The sequence below is a fragment of the Cricetulus griseus genome, chromosome 4 (assembly GCF_003668045.3).
Source record: "Cricetulus griseus strain 17A/GY chromosome 4, alternate assembly CriGri-PICRH-1.0, whole genome shotgun sequence".
In the NCBI taxonomy this organism is placed as follows: domain Eukaryota; kingdom Metazoa; phylum Chordata; class Mammalia; order Rodentia; family Cricetidae; genus Cricetulus; species Cricetulus griseus.
Window position 1 is genome coordinate 200,811,916 of NC_048597.1, and position 26,748 is coordinate 200,838,663.

General features: G+C 38.4%; 1 long non-coding RNA gene and 1 pseudogene across 1 annotated transcript in view; one reads left to right on the forward strand and one right to left on the reverse strand.

Moving 5' to 3' along the window:
- Nucleotides 1-26,748, forward strand: part of LOC103161422 — a 275,190-nt gene that overhangs the window by 240,796 nt on the left and 7,646 nt on the right. The window lies entirely within an intron of this gene.
- On the reverse strand, nucleotides 19,256-19,855 carry LOC118237837 (annotated as a pseudogene).

Below are 26,748 nucleotides of genomic sequence, written 5' to 3' on the forward strand. Positions count from 1 at the left end.
GCATTTACCTCTAAGCCATGCTTAAATTGCTTTCATGAGACAGAGAGGATAAAAGGCAAAAAGTTAGACATGTGCCTGACAATTTGGATTTGGGAACATTGTTATTTCTCACTTCAGTTCTCTTAACCTATATATATATATATATATATATATATAATATATATATATATAATATATATATCAAATTTTAGTCCACCTTACAAACAACACTACAAAAATTATCTTTTTTGAGTAAGTATGTTATACAGTGAAATATTTGTATTTTATTTTTGTATCAGATTAGAGTTATGGTTAAAAAATCAATAACAGCAAACATATATATTAGAATAAAAAGAAATAGAATTTTCACCTGCTATTCACTCTCATCTGACAGTCTTGCATCTCCTTTTATTCTATCTACTTATCATCTATCTACGTGTCGTCATCTATCCATTAATTATTAATTACATGTATATACACATGTGTATATGATCACATATATGTATAAATATCTATATTTCTCAAATATAAGAAAAATATCTTGTTTTCACTATCTATAGTGATTGAAAGCTTTGATGGATACAGTAGTCTGGCTGACATCTATGTTCCCTTAGCATTTGTAGAACATCTATCCAGGATCTTCTGGCTTTCAAAGTTTCCATTGAGATGTCAGGTGTAATTCTGATAGGTTTGCATTTGTATGTTACTTGGCCTTTTTCTTTTGCTGCTCTTAATATTTTTTTCTTTTTTTTTGTATGTTTGGTGTTTGGTTATTATGTGGCGAGGGGACTTCTTTTTGTGGTCCAATCTATTTGGTTCTGTAAGCTTCTTGTATTTCATAGGCATATCCTTTTTTAGGTTGGGGAAATTTTATTCGATGATTTTGTTGAAAATGTTTTCTGTACCTTTGAGCTGAATTTCTTCACCTTCTTCTATAACTATTATTCTTAGGTTTGGTCTTTTCAAGGTGTCCCACATTTCCTGGATATTTTGTGTTAGGGATTTGTTGGACTTGAGATTTCCTTCGTTCGATGACTATATATCCTCTAGTGAGTCTTCAACACCTGATATTCTCTCTTCCATCTCTTGTATTCTATAGGTTCTGCTTACATCAATGGTTCCTGATCATTTACCCAGCTTTTCTATTTCCAGCGTCCCCTCATTCTGTGTTTTCCTTATTGTTTCTAATTCTGCTTTCAAACTGTGAACTGTTTGAATTGTTTCCTTCACTTGTTTGGGTTTTTTCTTGGCTTTCTTTAGATTCTTTAAGAGATTTGTTTATTTCTTAAATTTTTTGGTTTGTTTTTTCATCCATTTCTTGTAGTTTTTTGCTTGTTTTTTCCCTCTATTTCTTTAAGGGATTTTCTTGTTTCCTTTTTAACGGTCTCTATCATCTTCATAAGATAATTTTTAAAGTCCATCTCTTCTTCATCCTCTGTGTTGGGCTTTTCAGTTCTTGCTGGTGTAGAGTCCCTAGATTCTGGTGGTGTCATATTGGTCTTTCTGTTGTTGAGTGTGTTCTTACTCTGTCGTGTTCCTATCCCTTCTCCCAGTGGGTGCAGGTGAGGTCTCTCCCTCTCAGGCGGCAGGCAGAAGTCAGAGATCAGTTTTCAAGTTTCTTATTGAGAATTTTGCATTCCCATTCACCAAGGAGATTATCCTTTTCTTATTGTGCTCATATCTGGTATTGAAATTGAGACAGTTTCTTTAACTTATATATCAAGTTTTTATGTGGACACACACACACACACACACACACACACACACACACACACACACACACACACACACACATATATATATAATATAATATATATATATATATATATATATATAATTCTAAAAGTCATTGGTTTTGCTGCTGGTGTTTGTTTTTCCCCCAAGGAACATGTGAACATTTTGTCATTTCTGTTAAACCATGAAAACAGCAATGTGGCTAGGTTACTCATACTCAATGTGGCCAGATGGCCAAGTTCTCAGTAACTTATCATAGGATAAAATGCAGACCCAATGCCTTTACTTGTCATTTTGGCAAGACAAAATGTCTAATCTTGTTTATGTATGCTTTCCCCTTATACCTCCAGTCTGCTGCTCTACTGGTGGTCTGCCTGTGTGCAACACAGATGTTTCTCTCTCCACTGCATGCTTTATTTTTTAAGATGCTTTGAGAAGCACATGTTAGACTAGTCCTTCCTTCTCCCAACACCTTCTTGTGCTGTGTAAACAGTCTTCATCTGCTCCTCAGTTCTTGGGCACATGAGACTTTCACAGCTGTCAGTTTCTTTCTCAGCCTGTTTGCCCTGGTGAACATGGTCTTCAGATAATGTAGCCTTTCCTTTCTCCTCCAAATGAGTTGGAATGCAGATTTTCCCCCTTCTTTCAACTCAGTTTCCTTCTGTGACCCCAGCATATTTCCAACCCCTTTCTTCTAAGTCTCTCTTTGTACTAGCTCCCCAGATGTGATCAAGGATGAACTCTCTCTGCTCCTCATTTTAATTCTCCTTATAAGCACTTGATTTGCAAGAGCAGGAAGAGGCAAGCCTCTCACATTAAATGTATTCTTCTCATGGGCGCCTTCATTTTCCTGATTTGTTTCTTTTACATTTGACATAGTAAATCATTATAATATTTACTTATTTTCCAACTCTGTTAGTTCATAAAAAAGAAGGAAAATATATATATAAATATATATATATATATATGTGTGTGTGTGTGTATACACATATGAACATATCTATGACAGATTATATGTAAAGCAACATAGGGAACAGTTTCCTTAATTTTTGTGTTACATGTTTATGTATATTTATGCATATATTTAATTTATACATTAACATGACTTCATATATATTATTTATTTTCTACATATATATATATATATATATATATATATATATATATATATATATGGTTTTATAAATGAAAACTCAACTTCTCTTTCAGTCACTCAATATATATTTAATGAGTGCATATAATGTATGGTTTTTTCTGCATGGCAAAATTAAGGCAATAAAGAAATTAGGGTCTTCTTTGTCAAAGGATTTGTGTTCTAGAATAAGAGGCAGGTGACGAATAAAAACACACATAATTAAAATAATTGTGACTGGAAGCCAGCTGAGCTGAAAACTAAACCATAAGTATAAGTCTTGATAAAAATGATAAGATAATAAAAATTCTGAGGGAGGGTAGCAGTACAAAATCACTAAAAGACTGATGTGGACATAGCTGTCAGACGAGGCCCCTGTGACTGAAGGGTTGTGAACATGATGGGGTAGGTTAGCTGTAGAGTATTGGAGATGGTTATGGGTCCTAGAAGTGATACAGACTTCTGAACAAAATAAGAATTTTCAACTTTATTCTAAATGCCCAGGAATCCACAAAGACCTTTAAGATTTTTTAAAGGAAAGGAACACAATTTGATTTATACTTTTTAAATATGACTTTGTCTACTTTTATCACTTAATTTTAGGGTGGTGACTGCTGTAATGCAGGCAATCTTTATGATATTTTATAATTACCAACCTCGATACAACTGTGGTCATCTTAAACATCAACAACATGCAGTGATTTTTCTAACTCAAATTTCTTACCTGGACATAAAAAGACTTTACTGGATTTATCACTCCAGCCTGTTTCCTTAACTCATGGTTTTCTGCTCCCATCATGGATATGTTGCACTTAAGCTGTAGCTATAGCTCCATCAGGACGCATGACTCCTGCATATGTCTCTGCTCATCTCTGATCAGAAAACATGATTTTTTCTACTTTCCTACTCTCCATTGAGCTTATTTCATGCAGCCTTTCTGGGTGCCTTTTATGTATGTACCTAATACTCTGCAATGACTTATATAAAAAAGCTTAAAATATAAATGCTCAGAAGTGAGTAGTTGCTCTCTGTCCTTAGGCTGGCACCCTAGCCTCAGATGAGTCTGGGCACTGCTCTGCCCCACAACCTCCCCCACCAACCCCTGCTCCCTTCTGCCTGAGCACCCCTTGCCCAGGATAAGAGTGGACCTGCCCAGACCAGAAGGCGCACCATGAGTCTGGACACACATCAGTCCTGTCCACACTCTGCCATTTGTCCTCCAGCTGGGGTCACAGCCTCAGTCTTCACTGCCACCTGAGCCTGAGCCTTCCACCTGCACCTGAGAGATGGAGACCCCACCTGCACTCACTGGAAGAAGGGATGGGAAGACGACAGAATAAGAACACACTCAACAGCAGAAGGAACAATATAACAGCACCAGAATCTAGGGACTCCACACCAGCAAGACCTGAAAAGCTAAACACTGAGGATGAAGAAGAGATGGACCTTAAATATTATCTTATGAAGATGATAGAGACCTTTAAAGAGGAATCAGGAAAATCCCTTAAGGAAATAGAAGAGAAAACAAGCAAAAATTACATGAAATGAAGGAAAAGACAGACCAAAAAAATTCAAGAAATAAACAAATCCCTTAAAGAATCTAAAGAAAACCAGGAAAAAAACAACCAAACAAGTGAAGGAAACAATTCAAACAGTTCATGGTTTGAAAGCACAATTAGGAACAATAAAGAAAACAAAGAATGAGGGGATGCTGGAAATAGAAAAGCTGGGTAAATGATCAGGAACCATTGATGCAAGCAGAACCTACAGAATACAAGACATAGAAGAGAGAATCTCAGGTGTTGAAGACTCACTAGAGGATATACAGTCTTGAACAAAGAAAATCTCAAGTCTAACAAATCCCTAACACAAAATATCCAGGAAATATGGTACACTGTGCAAAGACCAAACCTAAGAATAATAGGTATAGAAGAAGGCGAAAATATTCAGCTCAAAGGTACAGAAAACTTATTCAACAAAATCATTGAGGAAAATTTCCCCAACCTAAAGAAGGATATGCCTATGAAAGTACAGGAAATTACAGAACACCAAATAGATTGGACCACAAAAAGAAGTCCCTTGGACTCATAATAACCAAAACACCAAACATAAAGAATAAAGAAAAAATATTAAGAGCAGCAAAAGAAAAAGGCCAAGTAAGATACAAAGGCAGACCCATCAGGATCACACACGACATCTCAAAGGAAACTTTGAAAGCCAGAAGATCATGGTTAGATGTTCTACAAACTCTAAGGGAACATGGATGTCAGCCCAGACTACTGTATCCAGCGAAACTTTCAATCACTATAGAGGGAGAAAACAAGATATTCTATGACAAAAACAGATTTAAGGAATACAGCCTTAGAGAAATTAATGGAAGGAAAACTCCAATGTAATGAAGATAACTATGCACAAAAAACTGTAGGCAATAGATAATCCCACCTTACCAAACACAAAAAAAGTGGGGAAATCCACACACAATTGATGGGGAATGTACTGTATATGTTCATCTTATTGATTATTGAATATAGTACTTGTTTGGCCAATGAGACAGCAAGTTAGACAGGACTAGGAGCTAAAGAGGATTCTGGGAAATGTAGTAGAGAAGTGGAGATCCAGGCAGGAAGTGACAAAGAAAGTAGACTCATATTTAAGCAAAGAGAAACAGGAAGTGTCCTTTTCTCCTTCTCATGCTCCAGTGGCGCCATGTGAGCCACCAGCAAGAGAGGGTGCCAGCAGAAGGCATCCTCTATAAGTCTTACAAAATATATAGATTTATGATAATTAAGACTGAGTTAACAGATGAGAATCCTAGTCATTGGCCAAGCAGCTTTGTACCTAATATGTCTCTGTATTATTTTGTCCATCCATGCAGCAAGCAGAACTCGGGCAGCTGGCAGAGACCACCCATGTGGCTGTAGGGCTCTGGCGGCTTTGTTGGAAAGATTTATCGTAACCCATATTAACACCAACAACAATAAATACTAAACAAACTAGAATCAACAATCAATGGTTATTAATATCCCTCAATGTCAATGGTCTTAACTTGCCTATAAAAAGATACAGGCTAACATAATGGATACGAAGACAGAATCCATCCTTCTGCTGTATACAAGAAATACATCTCAACTCCAAAGACAGATGGTACCTCAGAATGAAGGGTTGGGAAAAGATTTTCCAATCTAATGGACCCAAGAAACAAGCTGGTGTAGCAATCCTAATATATAACAAATTAGACTTCAAACTAAAAACAATCAAAAGTGACGAAGAAGGGCATTTCATACTTATCACAGGAAAAGTCCATCAAGATGAAGGCTCAATCCTGAACATCTATGTCCCAAATACAAAAGCACCCACATTTGTAAAAGAAATATTGCTAAAGCTCAAATCACACATAAAACCTCACACAATTATGGTAGGATACTTCAACACCCTGCTCTCACTACTAGATAGGACCACCAGAAAGAAACTTAATGAAGAAACAAAAGAAATAATAGATGTTATTACCCAATTGGGTTTAACATATATATATATATATGTATATATATATATATATATATATATATATATATATATATATATACATGAGACACATTCCACCGGAATACAAAAGAATATATCTTCTTCTTATCACCACATGGAATCTTCTATAAGATTGTCACATACTGGGCAACATAGCAAACATACACAGATACAAAAGAATTGGAATAACCCCCTGTATCTTATTAGAAAACGATGCTTTAAAGTTAGAATTCAACAACAACACAAATTGCAGAAACCCTACAAACTCATGGAAATTAAATACCGTGCAATTGAACCATTCCTAGGTCAAGAAAGAAATAAAATAAGAAATTAAAGACTTCCTAGAATTCAATGAGAATGAGGATACAACATACCCAAACCTATGGGTCACTTTGAAAGCAGGGATAAGAGGAAAGTTCATAGCACTAAATGCCCACATGAAGGAACTGGAGAATAGTTACACTAGAGAATTAACAGTGCAACTGAAAGCTCTAGAACAAAAGGAAGCGAACACTCCCTGGAGGAGTACACACCAGGAAGTAATCAAAATGAGGGCTGTAATCAATAAGTAGAAACTAGGGAAACACTATAAAGACTCAATGAAACAAAGAGTTGGTTCTTCAAGAAAGTCAACAAGATAGACAAAACTTTATCCAAACTTACCAAAAGGTAGAGAGAGAGAGCAGGCTAATTCACAAAATCAGAAATTAAAAGGGGGACATAACAACGGACACGGAACAAATCCAGAGAATCATCAGGTCATACTTTGAAAACCTGTACTCCACAAAATTCGAAAATCTAAAGGAAATGGACAATATTACTTACCAAATTTAAATCAAGAACAGATAAGCAAGTTAAACAGACATATAACCCCTAATGAAATAGATGCAGTCATCAAAAATACCAAGTAAAAAAAGCCCAGGCCCAAATGGATTCGCTGTAGAATTCTACCAGAAATTCAAAGGAGAGTTAATACCCGTACTCCTCAAATTGTTCCACAAAATAGAAGCAGAAGGGGCACAGCCAAACTCTTTTTATGAGGCTACAATTACCTTGGTACCCAAACCACACAAAGACAATGCAAGAGAGAGAGAGAGAGAGAGAGAGAGAGAGAGAGAGAGAGAGAGAGAGAGAGAGAATTACAGACCAATATCCCTCATGAACATCGACCCAAAAGTATTCAACTAAATACTGGCAAATCAAATCCAAAAACATATCAGAGAAATCATCCACCATGATCAAGTTGGCTTATGTCAGGAATGCAGGGATGGTTCAACATATGAAAATCCATCAATGTAATCCACCATATAAACAAACTGAAAAAGACAAAACACATGATCATCTCACTAGATGCTGAAAAAGCCCTTGACAAAATCCAACATCCCTTCATGATAAAGGTCTTGGCGAGATCAGGAATAACAAGAACATACCTAAACATGATAAAAGCAATATACAGCAAACCAACAGCCAACATCAAACTAAGCAGAGAGAAACTCAAGGCTATTCCTCAAAATCAGGAGCAAGGCAAGGTTGTGCATGCTCCCCTTATCTCTTCAATATTGTAGTTGAAGTCCTAGCTAGAGCAATAAGACAACAAAAGGAGATCAAGTGGATATAAATTGCAAAGGAAGAAGTCAAACATTCACTATTTGCAGATGATATGATAGTTTACATAAGTGACCTGAAAAAGTCTACCAGGGCACTCCTACACCTGATAAACACCTTAATCAAAGTGGCAGGATACAAGATTAACTTAAAAAAATCACTAGCCTTACTATATACAGAAGATGAATGTGCTGAGAAAGAAATCAGGGAAACATCACCCTTTATAATAGCAACTAACAACATAAAATATCTTTTGGTAACACTAACCAAAAAACGAGAAAGACCTGTATACTAAGAACTTTGAGTCTTTAAAGAAAGAAATTAAAGAATATATCAGAAAATGGAATGATCTCCCATACTCTTGGATAGGTAGGATCAACATATTAAAAAATGGCAATCTTACAAAAAGCAATCTACAGATTCAATTCAATTCCCATCAAAATCCTAACATAATTCTTCATAGACCTTGTAAGAACAGTACTCAACTACATATGGAAAAACAGAAAATCCAGGATAGCCAAAACAACCCTGTACAATAGAGAAACTTGTAGAGGCATCACCATCCCTGACTTCAAGCTCTATTATAGAGCCATAGTCCTTAAAACAACTTGGTATGGGCAACAAAATAGACAGGTTGACCAATGGAATCAAACTGAAAATCCTGATATTAACCCACACACCTATGAACACCTGATTTTTGACAAAGAAGCTAAATTTATAGAATGGAAGAAAGAAAGCATCTTCAACAAATGGTGTTGGCATAACTCAATTCAGACATGTAGAACATTGCAGATTGATCCATATCTATTGCAATGCACTAAACTTAAATCCAAATGGATCAAAAACCTCAACATTGCCGGGCATTGGTGGCGCATGCCTTTAATCCCAGCACTGGGGAGGGAGAGGCAGGTGGATCTCTGTGAGTTTGAGACCAGCCTGGTCTACAAGAGCTAATTCCAGGACAGCCTTCAAAGCCACAGAGAAATCCTATCTCGAAAAACAAAACAAAACAAAACAAAACACCTCAACATAAATTTAGCCACACTGAACCTCCTAGAAGAGAAGGTAGGTGGCAACCTTGAACAAATTGGTACAGGAGAATGCTTTCTAAACATAACACCAGTAGCTCAAACATTGAGATCAACAATTAATAAAAGGGATCTCCTGAAACTGAGAAGCTTCTCTAAAGCAAAGGACACAGTCAGCAAGACAAAAATGCCAGCCCACAGAATGGGAAAGATATTCATCAACCCCACATCTAGCAGATGCCTGATCACCAAAATATACAATGAACTCAAGAAGCTAGCCACTGAAGCACCAAACAAGGCAATTAAAGATGGAGTACAGAACCTAGTAGAGAATTCACAACAGAGGAATCCAAAATGGCTGAAAGACACTTGAGAAAGTGCTTAACATCCTTAGCCATCAGGGAAATGCAACTCAAAACCACTCTGAGATACCAGCTTACTCCTGTCAGAATGGCTAAAATCAATAACACCAATGACATTCTATGGTGGAAAGGATGTGGAGAAAGAGGAACTCTCCTCCATTGCTGGTGGGAGTGCAAACTTGTACAGCCACTTTGGAAAGCAGTATGGCACTTTCTCTGGAAAATGTGTATCTGTCTACCTCAAGATCCAGCAAGTCCTCTCTTGGGCATATACCCCAAAATGCACATTAATACAATAAGGACACATGTTCAACTCTGTTTATAGTAGCATTATTTGTAATAACCAGAAACTGGAAACAACTTAGATGCCCCTCAACTGAAAAATGGACAAAGAAAATGTGGTATATTTACACAATGGAGTACTACTCAGTGGGGAAAAAAAAGCAATGGAATCTTGAAATTCACAGGCAAATGGATGGAACTAGAAGAAACCATCGTCAGTGAGGTAACCCAATCACAAAAAGATAAACATGGTATATACTCATTCATTTTTTATTTTTAGACATACAGCAAAGAATCACTAGCCTACATTCAACATTGCCAGAAGAGCTAGGAAACAAGGAAGAAACCATGTGAAGATTGCATAGTCCCTCAAAGACAGGGATGGGGACAAGAACCCCTGAAAATATGACAATGTGACAATCTTTAAAGGTCCTTGTAGAGGGCCTCACTATCCCTGGAGAGGAGTGGGGGTGGTAGGTTGGGATGGGTTGTGTGGAGAACATGTGAGGAGGAGAGGGTGAGGGAATGGGGGGAATGGATATGTAAATATGAGTAATTAAAAATAATAAAAAATTTAAAAAAATAAGTGAGTACACAAGACTTAAATGGACCTTGAAGGTGAATTAGGGTCATGTTGATTTCAATTACAAACCTATAGAAGGATTTCTGAAGAACTGTAGGTTGAAATAATATGACCTGATCTGACATTTAAAAACTTACATCAGCAAAATACTAGTAAGAGGTGCAGTTAGTGACAAAAAGTTACTGCAAGAAGGCTGGCTCAGTCATACTGAGTGCTTGAGACTTTTATCTGCATACATATATACATGTAGACACAAGTATAGCAAAGCAATGGAAAAGAAAGGATGAGTTTGGAAATACTTAATCAACACTACAGTGTGTTGTTTAATGCACTGTTTTTTTCAGCCTGACACAAGCCAGGATTATCTGGGAAGTGGGACTTCAGTTGAGAAAATGCTTTTATCTCGTTGTCTTGTCGTGGGATAATCTTTTTCTACACTATGAAGATGTGTCTTTGCCAAGGCACCATCTTATTGGTTTAATAAAGAGCTGAGTGGCCAATAGCTAGACAGGAGAGACTACGTGGGACTTCCAGGGATAGAGAGGATCTCAGGAACAATCCAAGACCCATGGATTAAGCATGCAAGGCTCAGAGGAGTTGGATTTACAGAATGAACATCTGTCTATCTATCTATCTATCTATCTATCTATCTATCTATCTATCTATCTATCTCTCTGTCATTATCATATGTCTAGTTTGTATGAGTGTTTTGCCTAAATGTATGCCTAGGCGGTACCTGCAGGACACACAGAGACAGAAGAGGGCATTAGATCCCCTTGGACTGACAATACAGACAATTATGAGCTGCCATGTGGATGCTGAGAAGTCAATGCTGGTCCTCTGGAAGGATGGCCAGTGCTCTTAACAGCTGGGCTTTAAGAGTTTATAGCCTGGCCCCAATGCCTATTCTCTCTCTCTCTCTCTCTCTCTCTCTCTCTCTGTTTCCTGTATGCAGATAAAATGAGACCATTCTTTTTCCTGACTGACAGGTCAGTTTATTGTTTCTGTTGTCATTTATTCTAGACATATCCTGTCTAGAACTGTAAACAAAAATAAACTCTTTTTTAATCAGAGTTACTTTTTGCCAGGATTTTTTTGAGACAAGGTTTCTGTGTGTAGCTTTGGGGCCTATCCTGGCACTGGCTCTGGAGACTAGACTGGCCTTGAACTCACAGAGATCTGCCTGCCTCTGCCTCCTGAGTGCTGGGAATAAATGCCTGGCTGCCAGGGTGTTTTTTATCATAGCAGCACAAATGTAACTAACACAGAAGTTGGTAGTAGAGAATTGGGGCTGTTATCTGATGAAACTGATGATGTTGGTTTTTGGAGGAATATGAGTAGCACAAATTCTGATTGTTCTTAATAATAAACATCCAGAGACAGACATTGTGGTTAAAGCTGAAGATCAGATAAGCAAAGTGGCCAGCCAGTAGAACATTTTCACCTCTACCAATGCTCAGCCAGAAGGGGTGATCCTGTCCTCAGACTGCATCCAACTGCACTGCTCTTCAGACTGCCCTGAGCTCCTGCCTCCTCCTGCCTTATAGTCCCCTCTAGTGCTGGTATTAAAGGTGTAGGATCCCAAGTGCTGAGATCAGCTTTGTGTGAGCTCTGTTTCTCTTCTGGACTGGATCAATTTTGTGTAGCTCAGGGTGGCCTTGAACTAACAGCGATCCATATGACTCTGTCTCCTAAGTGCTGGGATTAAAAGAGTGTACTACCACTGCCTGGTCTCTTTGGCTAACTGGTATAGCTAGCTTTGCACTCTGGTCTTCAAGCAAGCTTTATTTGTTAGGTCATAAACAAAATATCACCACAAATATGGAAGACTTTGGAACTTTGGTCTAGAAGCATTCAATGAGCTATTTATTCTTGTGGGAGCTTAGAAGACTGGACACTGAGAATAACCCTGGCAGGGGAATGAGGTCTATATTAATAACAGAGGTAGAGAATGTTCTCATGATGTTTTGATAAAGAGTGTGGCAATTATACCTGTATCCTGAGAACTTTCATGAGGCTCATTTTAGTAAGTAATGAACTAATTTATTTGACAGAGAAAAATTTAAGATAGCATAACATTGAGCCTGTGGGATGGTTACTACTGACCACTTTTATGTAGGAGGTCTACAACGAAAAAGAGAGACATGCCAGGTAGAAAGAAAAAATATGTGCAGCTTGAAGAGGGAAGGAGCACTAAGAATTATAGTGAGTTATTTGCTGAAAAAGAGGCTGTAATTGTGAAAGCCATTAGCATCACCAAAGCTAAGCCTTTCACTCTGCGCTCAGAACAATAGAAGAGATGCCATGAGAAAGAACCAGACTCTGCCCAGGTCAGGCTTCAATTTGTGAAAGGAGAGAGCCTGAGGGGTTTCCTGTTCTTTGAAAGAACTACCCAGAAATGTTTTACTCAAGCTTCAGCGTACATAATCTGTTGAGATTGTGGTCCAGTGGAGCCAAGTTCATCCCAAGTTGATAGCTGAATTTGGCAGTGTAATCCACATAGTAATGTTTGGGAGGCTTAAAAGTTGCAAGGTTGAGGAAGCCATAGATTCATCTTCTGCTATTTCAAAGAGTCACCGAGGAAAGCAATGTGTGACAAGGTTGTAGTCCCAATAAGGAGACCCTAATAGATTATTATGTGAAGCTATGAAAGCAATGCCTGGGTTGTGATAAAACTCAAAGATATTAGAGATGTCAGAGTAGTGTTATGTCTGCTAAGAATGTTATATACAGGGAGCGGAGCCAGCCTAAGAGAGAGATATATGCTGGAGGAGAGGAGTCATCTAAACTCTTTGAGATGGAAGTCTTTGTTATAGACTGTGGCACAAAGCTGAAGTACATTTATTATTAAAGTCTTTTTGACAATTATCTTCATTTTGCTAAAGAAAACTAAGAATAGGGATTACATTTTAGCAAATTTGTGTTTATACATTCTCCTTCAATAACCATGATTTCACCCACCAACAAGTAGCTAGGCTATCTGTACCAAGCATGGTATCCCTCTTGGTGAGTATCTTAAATCTGTAAGAGATAAGATAAAACTGTTGGTTACTGGGAAGGTATGTGTGCCAACTCTGTACCCATAGGATTATAGCGCCTTGCTGATTGTTGATGTGGGTCATAGGCATCATGGCTTGGTCAGACTGTTGTCCTTTGGGAGCTTTCACGGCACCTTCTGGTACCATGAAAGGTAGTCTTCAATGAGGGGCCACTTAGGTCACTTATAAACTCTCTGGGACCTGTTTCTGAAGTGTATGCTGTCTTCAGTAATAGGGATTTACCTTCCACCTCTCAAGGATGGGGTAACTAAAGGCAATATAGTATGTTTTGGAAGTCTCTTGTGCAGCCTTGTCCAAGAACTCAAGAAGGCTTCTCATGTCTGATATTGGGGGATTTGTTAGGTACCCTTTGGCTCTTGGAGAGAACGTCATCTGCCCAAATGAGAAAAGCCCATTAAAACTAGATATGCATATTCATACAGAAAATGACCCGTATTATAGGATTTTATTTTGGTAAGTCATTAATAGTGTGACTTCTTGTGGTGTTTTCAGACATCCTTATTGTTATTTTACCTATATCCCTCCCACTTCTGTACTTATTTTACTCCAACTTTTCTAAAGAGCCCCCACTCTCTCTTTTTCCCCTATCAGATCACTTGTATCCCACTAGTCCCCTTTACCCTACTCCTCCTTTCTTCTCTATTTACCACCTTACTCCCAAGGAAAGCCCAAGTATTGCTTCTAGCACTCTTTGTAGAGCCAGCTAAATGGCCATCAATTTCTTCAATCTATTTTTGTTACAAAATATTTTTCTTTGAATTTTGATTATGATTGATTGTTTTGTGGCCTTTCAGAACATATAGAATATCAATCCTTGCCGGTCTGGTTTTCAAAGTCTCCACTGAAAGCCCAGACATTACTTTGATGGATCTGCCTTTATTACCTATTGTGGTGGTATTTTTGTTTATGACATAACAAATAAAGCTTACATAAAGATCAGAGTACAAAGCTATTCACACTAATCAGCCATACAGGACAGGCAGTGGTAGCACATACCTTTCATCCTAGCAGCCACACTGGTTAGCCATAGAAGCTGGGCAGTGGTGGTACATGCCTTTAATCCCAGCACTAGAGAGGAATATGAGGCAGATGGAGACAGGAGTGCAGTGTATTCAGTCTATAGTCACTCTGAGACAGGATAGTCCAAGCCTTGGTAGAGGTAAGAATTCTCTAGTGGCTTACTGCTTTGCTTTTCTGATCTTCAGTTTAAACCCAATATCTATTTCTAGGTTTTTATTATTTGTGCTACAATGTATCCTGGCCTTCCTCTCTTGCACTATTCAGCACATTTCCTTTTAGAATTTGAGCATTTGTCTCTTTTCAAGTTTAGGTTATTTGCTGTTCTACGTGCCTCTTGTTCCTTAAGAAGTATCTCTTCCTTTAGATTTTAAACTTTTTTCACTTATGATTTAGTTGAAAATACATTCTGCTTTGGGTATCATATTTTTTTTTCATGGTGTTTTAGATTTCACTGATGTTTTGTTCCCAGATTTTTAAAATAATTATTTTTTTTAATCTGAGTGATTAAGACCTGATATTCTCTCATTCACTTGATCCAATCTGTTGGCAAGACTTTCCTATGATCTTTTGATTGACAGTATGGTTTATTCCTTTCAAGTATTATTTTAATTTGTTTTTTCATAGAATATCTTCATGAAATTCTATTTTTATATCTTTTTTCCTTTCTTTTCTTTAGAAACAATCATTTACATATCAATCCCCCCACCCAATTCCCTCTCAGTCCCATCCTCCCATGCCCCCTACCAACTCTACCCAACCCACCCCCACCCACTCCTCAAAGAGGGTGAGGCCTTCCATGGGGATCATCAAAGTCTCTCACACCATTTGGGGGGAGGGCCTATGCCCTCCTCTTTATACCTGGGCTGAAATAGTATCCCTCCATAGGTAATGGGCTCCTGAAGTTTATCTGTGCACTAGGGATAAATGCTAGTTCCACTGTCAGAGGTCTGATAGACTGCCCAGGCATACTAACTGAGACCCACATTCAGGGGGCTTGGTTCAGTCTAATGCTGATTCCCCAGATTTATGACCAGGGTCCGTGTGCTCTCACTAGCTCAGGTCAGCTGGTTCTGTAGGTTTCTTCAGCATGGTCTTGACTCCTTTGCTTATCCCTCCTCCCTCTCTACCACTGGATTCCAAAAATATGGCTTAGTATTTAGCTGTGGATGCCTGCTTCTGCTTCTACTGGATGAAGGCTGTAGGATGGCAATTAAGGTAGTCATCAATCTCATTATAGGGGAAGGGCATCAAAGGCAGCCTTTCCACTACTGCCTAGAATTTTAGGTGGGATCATCTTTGTGGATCTCTGAATATTTCCCTAGGAAGGAGAAGATGTGGTACATTTACACAATGGAGTACTACTCAGTTGAAAAAAGATGGAATCTTGAAATTCACAGGTAAATGGATGGAACTAGAAGAAACTGTCCTGAACTAGGTAACCCAGTCACAAAAATCAAACATGTATATACTCACTCATATATGATTTTTAGACATAGAGCAATGGATCACCAGTCTACACTCCACGCTGCCAGAGGAGCTAGGAAACAAGGAGGACCCTAAGAGAAACATACATGGGGGGGGAAGGGTCAAGATCTCCAGAGTAAATTGAGAGCATGGGGGAAGGGAGAGGGAGCTAGGAGAAAGAGAAGGGGAGAAGAAGAGGGGAGAGGAGGATATCAGGGAGCAGGAGTTTGAGTAGGGGAAAGAAGATAGGAGAGCAAGAAAAGAAATACTTTAATGGGGGAGCCATTATAGGTTTAAAGAGAAATCAGGCACTAGGGAAATGTCCAGAGATCTACAAGGATGACACCAACTAACAATCTAAGCAATAGTGGAGAGGCTACCTTGAACACACTTCCCCAATAAGGAGATTGATGACTACCTTATATGCTGTCCTAGAGCCTTCATCCAGTAGCTAATGGAAGGAGAAACAGATTCCCACAGCTGAACACTGCACTGAACTCCTGGAATCCAATTGCAGAGAGGGAGGAGTGATGAGCAAAGGGGTCAAGACCAGGCTGGAGAAACCCACAGAAGCAGCTGACCTGAACAAGAGGGGGCTCATGGACCCCAGACTGATAGCTGGGAAACCAGCGTAGGACTGATCCAGACCCCTGAACATGAGTGTCAGTGAGGACGCCTTGCCAATCTATATGGCCTCTGGTAGTAGATCATCAGAGGGATACTATTGCAGCACAGATACAATAAGGAGGCCTAAGCCCTCCCCCAAATGATATGATGGACTTTGAAGGTCCCTCATGGAGGGCCTCATTATCCCTGGGGAGGAGTTGGGGGATGGGTTGGGGGACTGTTGGGGAACATGGGTGAGGGAATGGGGGGATGGACATGCAAATATGAGTGCCTCTAAAATGAAAAAAATAAATTAAAAAAATACTGGCAAATCGAATAAAAGAACACATCAGAAAATCATCCACCATGATTAAGGAGGCTTCATCCCAGGGATGCAGAGATGGTTCAACATACAAAAATCCAACAATGCAATCCACTATTTTTATAACTTGAATTGCTTTCACTATTTCTTTTTCTTTTTTGTGGGTAATCTATTTTATTATTAACAAATATGAAACAAATTTCATTTTTGAATCAGGACTGGTCTACACATATACGTAATTTTAATCCCAGCACTGAAAGAGGCATTAAGAAATTACACAGTGCCATCCACTGCCCATGTCTTTCAAACAAAGGCCCTGGTTTTACATATGACTAAAGACTTTGTAATTCAGAGTGTTGGTTTCAGAAAACAAAGTGATACACACCAAATCCTTCTGTGGGTAAAAGAAATCTCATCAGAGAGACACCTTGGTATTTGACAAGCAGAAGAAAACCCACCTTACAAAGCACAAAGTCTCCAGATGCTGCAGTGACTGCTGACCCAGTCAAAGTGAGACCCTTGTATTGGTTAATGCTGCTGGTTGCAGGTGAGGAGCTTTGCTATGTGATTGCAGACAGCATTTATCAAATTAAAAATTATAATCGATATGAACACAATGAAAACTAGAAAAGACCATGAATAATATTTGAGTGTGTGAAGACAACATAAATAGGATAATAATGTGGAGACCCAACTTCATGCACAAAAGCAGAAACACACACAACACAATATGCATCGTGCACTAGACAGCAGTCTTTTTCTCATGCTAGGTCCTAGTCAGAAAAATCTGACCTCCGTTCTTACAGAGAAACTGACCGTTTGTGCGTGAGCTGTTCTGTGCCTTCTGCAGAGTGAGAGCAAGCCATATTGTATTCATGAGAGCATGGGCACACATTTCTCTAGAGCACATTATGAAAAGTGTGATAAAAATGAACAAAGACATCAATCTCATTTTAGGGGGAGGGCTTTTAGGTTATCTTCTCCACCATTGCCTAGATTGCCAGTTCGTGTCATCCTTGTAGGTCTCTGGAAGTCTCCCTAGTGCCAGATATCTCCTTAGACCTATAATGGCTCCCTCTAATATGGTATCTCTCATCCTGCTCTCCTCTATTCTTACCCCAACTCAATATTTCTGCTCCTCCATTTCCTCCTCTCCTCTCCTCTTCTCCTGCTCTCATTCTGGAAGCTCCCTCTCCCCTACCCTCATGCTCCCAATTAGCTCAGGAGTTCCTTCACTTCCCATTCCTGGGGTCCATGCATTTATACCCTAGATCAATTCATGTTTCCTAATTTCTTTGCTGAAGAAGATTGTAGGCTGGTAATCCTTTATTCTGTGTTTAAAATTCATATATGAGTGAGTACATATCATGTTTGTCTTTTTGTGACTGGGTTACCTCTCTCAGGATGGTTTCTTCTAGTTCCATCCATTTGCCTGCGAATTTCAAGATTCCATTGCTTTTTTCTGCTGAGTAATACTCCATTGTATAAATGTACCACATTTTCTCTATCCATTCTTCAGTTGAGGGGCATCTAGGTTGCTTCCAGGTTCTGGCTGTTACAAATAATGATGCTATGAACATGGTTGAACATATGTCCTTGTTGTATGAACGTGCATTGTGTGGGCATATACCCAAGAGAGGAATTGCTGGATCTTGAGGTAAACTGATTCTCATTTTTCTGAGCAACTGAGATTGATGACTACTTTTCATGCCATCCTAGAGCCCTCATCCAGAGGCTGATGGAAGCAGACATCCACAGATACACACTGAACTGAACTCTGGAACTTAGTTGCAGAGAGGGAGGAATGAAGATTGAAGGGGTCGGTACCAGGTTGGAGAAACCCACAGAAACAGCTGGCCTGAACAAAGGAGAACACATCCACCCCTGACTGCTGTCTGAGAGTCCAGTACAGGACTGATCCAGACCCCTGAACATGGATGCCAAGAAGGAGGCCTCTGCACTCCAGAGAGCCTCTGGTGGTGGATTAGTATTTTTCCCTGGTGTAAGAAGGGACTTTGAGAGCCCATCCCACGTGAAGGGATTCACTCTTGCCCTGGACACATGGGGAAGGGCCTAGGCCCAGCCCAGGATGATGTGGTAGACTGTGGAGCCCCCATGGAGGGCCCTACCCTGCCTGGGGAGTGGAGGGTGGATGGGGTGGGGGGTAGTCTCGGGGTGGGCTAGGAGGGGTAAGGGTGAGGGGAGGGAGAGGGAGAAGGGATTGACATGTGAAACAAGCTTGTTCCTAATTTGAACTAAAAGAAAAAGAACAAAACTCCATAACACTATCCATATGCTTAGCCATGGGTATCTTACAGTTTAGCATAAAGTTTTCTAAATCTAAAAAAATAAAACAAAAACCATTTTCCATAAAAAAATGAACAAAGACATAGAAAACAGTCACTGTCCTACAGGACACACTGCACCCTGGTTAATGTTCTTCAGCACATCCCTCCATGTTTCTTTGTTTTTTTTTTTCCGGGATAGGGTTTTTCTGTCCTTAAGTTTCTTAATCCATTGCAGGAGGACTTGTTGCATTCCATCATTGTATTGTTCCTCACAAACCAATTTGCTTCTCTAATTCTTGCTTGACATCTTCATACACTTGAGAAAGGAGGTCCTCTTCAGATCTTGTTCCATCTAGGTAAACAATATCCCAAGTGCTGCTGTTCATTTGTTGTCTGTGCTTTAGGTACATGGGCCACATGTGGCCATCAAAGTACCCTGGAGGGTCAGGAGGCTCATATACCCTTGTACTCCACCTCCTCTTACATTCTTCATAGGGAACGGTCAGGAAGTAAGTTCTATTCCATATGGTGTCCAGTGGCTTATAATTAAAGAGAAGGAAACCTTGAATAATTAAAATGGGAACCCTTTGAGCACTTTCCAAAGCTGCTGGTCCTGCAGAGTGCCCTGGGTTTTCCATCCAACATGAAATGGCTGACATCATTTCTTCCATGTGAAGAGCTTCAAGCACATCCTACTGCAAAACTCCATTTTCATCTATGTCTATTTCAGATTCTTCAAGAAATCATCCTGAGATATTATGCTGCAACTGGGAAGGAAGGTGTTTCTGCAAGTTCTTAGCCAGAGTTGTCTTCCCACCATTTGTCACAACACCAATTCCAATGACAAATGTTTTCATAATTGGCCTTGGAAATCATGTCTTAATATTGTTGAAGAGGGTTCGAGTCCTCCCCAGCAGGGCCATGGAACAGGATGCACCAGGGTCCCAAGGGAACTACTGCTCGGACTGTGCAGCTCTCTACCTGCTTTTTGGTCCCCCTGCTTTCACTATTTCAATCAACTGTATTTTCCAAATCTTCAGGCATTTACTTATGTCTTTTTTTGAGCTGCTTGAACATATTTAGAATTGTTAGTTTGAAGCCCTTGTCTTGCACATTAGTTAAGTTGTTTTCTCAGTGAATATTATAGTTAGTATGGAAATTTCAGTTGGAAACATATTTTGGTTGTTAATGTTGTTTTTGTTTGGGGGATGGGTCTGGGTTTCTGAAGGATAACTTGCAGGAACTCGTTCTCCTTTCACAGTATGCTTCCTTGGGATCAAATTTAGGACCTCAGTCTTGGCTGCATGTGCCTTTACCTAGTGATGTGAGTCATGAAAACAGCCTGGAGAATTCCTTGCACGTATACAACTAAATGCCATATCCATTCTTCATTTTTCCTCTTTATGCCATCTTGTTTCTTCTCCAACACCCTGCAACTTCATACTTTTGTCTGGAGGCTTTATTTTACTTTATATTTTTAATAACCCATTAAGTTCAATTACTCCCACCATATTTTCATATGCATGGAGCTATCCAGTAGAACACAGGAAATGTACATCCTCAAAAATGTAAATCTCTCTTTCCTAGAAGCTATCAATAGCCAGTATGTTCTCAGTTGCATCCACAATAGTGGAACTCTGATTCTAGGCTTTATTCAACAGTATCCATCTTACAACTCCCCCTTTTCAGCTTTTCTTTTTCTTCAGATATCACCTGCATGAGATCAAATGTGCAGACATTCTGGAGTTGATACAAGAGCAGTATTAGGAGGATGGCTGCTGAGGTGACTAATGCAGATTGGGCACTGTCTTCTTGAAATGGCACAGGCTAAAATGTGAAAGAAGCAGGATAGTCCAGGTATAGACTTTTAACCTCAGAAACATGCTCTGCAGTGGTGTAGCCTGTAAGGAGGGAAGGACATGCATACGTGTTTACTTAAATACTGTTCCAATGGTCTGGTAGAGTTTAGTTTTTCAGTATTTAAGCATTATTGCTTTAAGGGGTCACAGTCTGGATAAACAGAACATTATTGAGTATTAGTTTTCATAATGTCCAAAATCCTGCACTATAAATAAAACTCAGGGAATTTAGCCAAACTATATGGATTATATTGTAATTTAGATGGCACTGCTATTCTAGCAACAGAGTAGAAAGTTTACTTCAATGTTTCTCAGCAGAGATGGAGAAGAGGATTTGTTTCTCTCCTCAGGGAATATTGAGTAATATTATTTGTGGCTGTTACAACTTGTTTTGAGTGGGAATTTACTACTGGAAGCCAGAAGGGGAAGATCATGAAGGCTGTTACTGTCCTAAAATGTGCAAGGCAGTCCAAACAATTTGCTGACCCCCAAAGTTAATAATACTCCACTGAGAAATCATGTGTAAAATAATTAGGGTGGGTAGGAAGAAAGTAGACTTGAATGGTCAAAGAGAAGCCAAAATTATTTGCACATTAGAAGAATATAATTTGTTTTAACCAAGTTTTTGGTCAATTAATTTAGAATCTTACTCAAGATACACATTCCAAGTTGGAGTCAGACTTCCAAACTTAAATAGGTAATAAAACAAAACAAAAAATGGGCTCTGACAGGAATGGTGAAATGTGCTTTGGTTTTAGTGTGTTGGAAGTGATGTTTTTCTGAGAAGTGCCAAGTGTAAGATAAATATGTAGAATAAGAGCATTTCTGTATTAATTTTTTTCTTAATGGAAAGTATGTGTTCTTAATTTAAAAGGAGATGCTAATAAGTGTGTCCTGTTAAAATACCTTTTAATTCTTGTAGACAGAGGTTTCTGTTCCACCCTGTCCTGTAGCTGTTCAATCCCAAATAAACACACAGAGGCTTATATTAAAAAACTGTTGGGCCTTTTGCTCAGGCTTACTATTAGCAAGCTCTTACAACTTAAATTAACCCATAATTCTTATTTATGTTTAGCCACATGGCTTGGTACCTTTTCCCAGTAAGGCATTTTTATCTTGCTTCCTCTGTGTCTGGCTGGTGATTTATCTCTGTCTTTCCTCTTTCCAGATTTCTCCTAGTCTGCTAGCCCTGCCTATACTTCTTGCCTGGCTACTGGCATATCGACATTTTATTAAACTTATGAGTGAAAAACTCTTTACAGCAAGCAAGAACATTATCCCTTATCATATTGCTTTACTCTTTTCATGGTATGTTTTCTTTCCTGGCACTTTGGCTACTCTGAAAGCAATAACCATATTTTTTTTCTGTTGTTGCTCTACTGCTTAACTGTCCATCAGTGCCTTCTAAGATTTATGATATCAAATAAAACATGGAATAATATAATAATGAATGTCCACTACTTTGAGTCCCTCTTTTATACTAGTAATCAATACATGCACACATTTTTAATTATATGAATGAGGTAAGTATTCCTAATTTTTGAATTTCCATCATAACATCCATTTTCTACAATGGAGAATCATCATTTTTTTAAATTATTATTATCCAGAAGAAATTTTTTCTTGAGAAAATTTTACTGTTTTTCTTTTTGGTCCTATTCACATTTAAAATAATTATTTTTGTTTTTTATCATGTGTGTGGATGTATCTGTGTGGAGGCATGTGCATGGAATACAGGACTTGCAGTGATTAGTGGGTTTGTATCTCTCAGTTGGAGTCGCTGGTGGTCCTTAGTCTCCAGACTTGGTTGCTGGGAACTGAACTCAAGTTCTCTGGAACTACAACAAGTTCTTTTCATCACTGAGCCATCTCTCCAGCACCATGTCCCATTCATCATAATGGGAAAGCTTTAGGAATCAGTAATGCAGGAAGTGCTCTATTTATTATGTATAGGTACATTTCTTTGTTGAATAATCCCTAACAACATTTCCTTTTCTGAAACTATCTGGAAGAGGGGATAATGAGATTTAGAACTAAAATTTCTGAGAATCACCACATGAAAAGCTTGTTTAAAACTGACCATCAAAGAAATATCAAAGGGACTGAAGTTGAATATTTAAAAACTGGAGAAACACTGAACAATGAGGGTAAGAAATTAGCCAGGAGGAATGATGGTATTGTGGATAAATAATGCAAAGGATATCAACTGCTACTATGGATGAAATTTATTATGATAAGCAGAAATTACTCTCTAGAGAATAAAAACACCAATAGTCAAAGAGAAACAGCAGCCTTTCCCCATGTCAATGAAAAAAATGACATCACACTCACATCTGTGAAAGTAATCTCTTTTTTTTTTGATCACAGGTACTTTCACATAAGAACATATGGACATGATATTTGTGTATGCGTGCATATGCCTGATACTTGTGTGCCATCTCTGTGCTTCTAATTAAATCTCTCTGACGTTTTAGGTTTTATGAACACACTAGACTCAGATGATGAGAGAACACCATAGTACTTGATATAGGGAAAAAAATCAGAGTAACATTTGGATGTTTCTATCACTCAAGGAGTTAAGTCCAGTCAAGTGCTTTAATAGCTTTAATTAAACACTGTTACTATTTTAGTCCTTTATTAAAATTAATTATGATCTTTTCAAAACCCTCATACAGTTGTGTATAATACATAATATTTAAACATTGAATTGTTAATTTATCATTTGATTTCATCATTCCAGTTTCTGTTGTAATAATAACATTTTTCATCATATTAATTTATTTAATAACTTTTTTATCCAGTTGTGTTGTGCTGGAACACTTCTTCAATTCTATGGTATAGGAACCTGAGAGGAAATTGTCATAAATTCAAGGCCAACTTGTTCTATATAGTGAGATCCAGGTCAGCTAGGTGGACACAGGGAGGCATTTTGTTTGTTTGTTTTGTTTTTTATCTCACTGTAAACCTAGAGAAGCACTACTCTGAAAAATAATGGAACAAAAAATAGCATAATTCCTGACTGTATTCTAAATACATATCATTATACCTACTAAGAAGTAAAATTCTTACTTCTCATCAAAGAAACTTCTCTTTGCAACAGACCAATTACCGATAACCACGACTAATCAAAATGCAGGGAACAAGAGATTATATGATGCACAGTCCTAAATGATACTACCAACACAATTCTTGTATGTAAGGCTCAGGGATCATTATGGAAGAGGGAGCAGAAAGATTCTGAGAGGCAGAGAAACAGGAACTTTGCTGTGAAATTGAGTCTCCTAGAAATGTCAAAGTGACTTCACCATGAAGTCTAATTAACATAACCTGTCAATGGTGACACCATTGGACAAGCTAACATGGAAGGGGAAAAGCTCACCTTACGGTGGTGGTTCAACCCTAGATAAAGAACCACAGCCAACTAAGGAGAAATTGTCTTCACCCAAAAAGAGTCCTCCCCTTACTTCAGTTGGTATCCAATACCAAGTTGTCAGCCCTGAGGTCATATACATATTGTTAACATTTTATAGACTGAGCCGATTGCATTTACATAATTAGCATGGCTATGAGAAATAGCAAGAAGGTTTGCATGGGACGGGTTGGAGGGGGGCCTAGGAACCTAAAAAATGATGTAATCATATCATAACTTCAAAGCATATGAATTGAAAACACAGCTTGACAACTGGTGTAACTTGGAAAACCTTAGCCAGGCCACTCTCATATTATTTCAAAGTTAGTGTTCTTTCACTCTTGTGAGGATTTCCATTTTAGAACATTTTTCACTTTTCTGATGTGTCTGTAGAGACTGTCTCCTCTCTGATTACCGCGCTCTTCATTTTAATAGTCAGCAGGCAGACAGTTTCTTATCAGCCCTTCATAAAATGTAGTTAACGCCAAGTCTAGCTTGGCACATCAATCCAAAAGACGTTAACAATTTCATACTAAGTTTATGACATCTTCATTCGCATCCCTATGTTATTTCCTAATAATCATTCAAATACAACATTTTCTACTGATTGCTTACCCTCTGCTAGAGGCTAAAAGAGACCAATAAATGTGGAACCCATACTGCAAGTCTTCAGCACCTCTCAGTAAAGGTAAATCAATGACACGTAATTCAGGATGTATACAACCTCAGCAGCACCCAGTTGCTGATATTGAATACTCCCAAGTCCACTCATCCAGCCCCTGCTGGAGGTAAAGATCAATGGTGGGGAGTAAGTTTCAGTGCAGGTTTGCCAGCACACAGTTGACTCCTCAACAAACAAAAATATTCTTATCTGAATGTTATATTTGTGATCTATTTTTTTGGGGGGGAGGGCGATGTTTGCAAGTTAATTTCATTCAAGTGTTTTAGAACAGTATCAGGTAATGTAGATAAAATTTCTCAGCCTTGTAATATGGCAAAACATGATTATAATCTCATAATAATTATTTAAATATCACATTAGAGAAGCGCTTTTGAAATTTGATGGGTACCTGAATCTCCTGTTCATTTGGTACTGCTGTGGTCGGTAAGAATTATGCATTGAGATAAAGCAGAAAGTTGATCCACCAGAATGAATGCATTCTGATGGAGAGAAACCCAGTCAAAAGACACTGGGCCCACCACCTTTTATATATCGGCTGTTCTTGCAGTAAATCTCTTGTGAATCCATAAGAATTCGCTTTTGGTGCAAGATTCAGCAGTGTATGGAATATTGGGCACAATTTTTCCTATGTACTGCTATATTGGGTCACTTTCCCCCACTTTCTGTGACCTCGAGTAAAAAATATAGTCATGCACTCAGTAAGCTGGGTTCCCACAGTCTAATCTCCTCTTTGTTCCCTGAGATGAATTTAAAAGCCAGCTCTCTGCAATTATCTTCTATTTGGCAGGACATTTAGTTAGGAAAGGAACACATTTGGGACCTTCAAGACTTGGGTGGCACTTCCCAGCTTCTTTGATTCTTAGTCTGTTCTTATGATCCTGAGAAATCCAAGTCCCATGACCTTGCTATTGCCAAAGAATTGCTGATTTTATCTGTATGTGTATATAAACTGGAAACTTTGGAGGATCTCAGAACAATAAAGAAATTGATGCAGAAAAGTACAGAGTGGAGAATTTTATTTCGCCCTCAGATGTTTTCTAAGGTCAGCGATTACTGTAGCTAGCGTTCTTTCTGGACCCTGACGGGTTACTAAGGCTGGTACTCAGAGGCCCTCAATATCTTACAAGTTTCTGATTGTACATTTAGGAAAAAGATTGAGACTCCAAATTTCCAGTAGTTCCCAGGTGATGGTGGTACTTGTGGATGTAGACTGCACATTGGACAGTATGGCATTGGTGCAAAACTCAAATCACTGCTGCTGTCTTTGGCTATAACTCTCAGCATCATTGAACACGAGCATCAGCTGCAAATATTAGAAACTGCATCTCAGCTGTCACTCAAATGTAATCAGAATATTGAAGTTATGATGTAACAATAGTGTTTTTGTTTTTGAAACTTCTGGATGATTCAAATGTGCTATGAGAGAATTTGGCTTTGTTTATACAACTGATTAGGTCCATTTACAATTCTGTAAAAAAGTATTTAGATGTGAGAGTTGTGTTGTTGTGCCTTACCAATCTTATGCCTATATTGGCACTTTTATTTCATCTTTTCTTTCTTTTTTTGTTTCCTACTGAGAGCCTTCAGTTTCCCAAATTTTCTTTGCAACTGGCTTTGGCATACTGCTAGTTCCCTCATTAATAGGTAAAACAAAACTCGGACTCACAATGCTTTGATTTTTTTTGTTTTATTTAATTAATTACTGTAATTTTCTGCTAGAAGTTAGTTTCTTTTTGAGTAGCTGCCAATCATTTTCAAAAGTTGGCAAAGAATGCATTATAATTAAATTTGTACATTGTTTTCAATTCTCTC